The sequence below is a fragment of the Penaeus monodon genome, chromosome 25 (genome assembly GCF_015228065.2).
Source record: "Penaeus monodon isolate SGIC_2016 chromosome 25, NSTDA_Pmon_1, whole genome shotgun sequence".
NCBI lineage: Eukaryota > Metazoa > Arthropoda > Malacostraca > Decapoda > Penaeidae > Penaeus > Penaeus monodon.
The window spans coordinates 3,226,565-3,227,001 of NC_051410.1; the positions used below are offsets into that span (position 1 = coordinate 3,226,565).

Sequence of the window (437 nt, forward strand, 5' to 3'; positions counted from 1 at the left end):
AGTAAATAGGTCTTGGCGATGGACAATTTTTGCTAGTAATTTTAGCTGCAATAAAGTTTGTATAGTTTTTCTCAAGTTCAAGGTTTTCTTTCATTTTCCTACACATGCATAATTTGTGTTCATTGTTTATCAAGGGTGATATGTCTAAATTACACCTGTACAATATGTACTATGTGTTAGGTCAATCAAGTGAAAAAATAGTGATTCCCATTTCTAAAACCTATGTCCCTGGCAGCCTCCACCTCTCTAAATACCATAAATATGAAAATTATTTGCAAAAATCCCCTTCATACATTTACCCTCATTATGCTCGCCTTTTTAAAAACACCTTAAATCTAAATTAAGTAAAGCACCGCCACAAACTAGGCAGATTAAATCTTGACAAAAGATACTTAGGTAGACAAGTGAGTAAAATATGGCCAAATATTAGGTCACAT

At 33.0% G+C, this 437-nt stretch overlaps 1 protein-coding gene across 1 annotated transcript in view; it reads right to left on the bottom strand.

Moving 5' to 3' along the window:
• The window catches only part of LOC119589490 (acyl-coenzyme A thioesterase 9, mitochondrial-like), a gene marked incomplete in the record, with an annotated part of 17,787 nt that overhangs the window by 271 nt on the left and 17,079 nt on the right, over window positions 1-437 (bottom strand). The window contains 1 exon segment of the mRNA XM_037938092.1: window positions 2-437.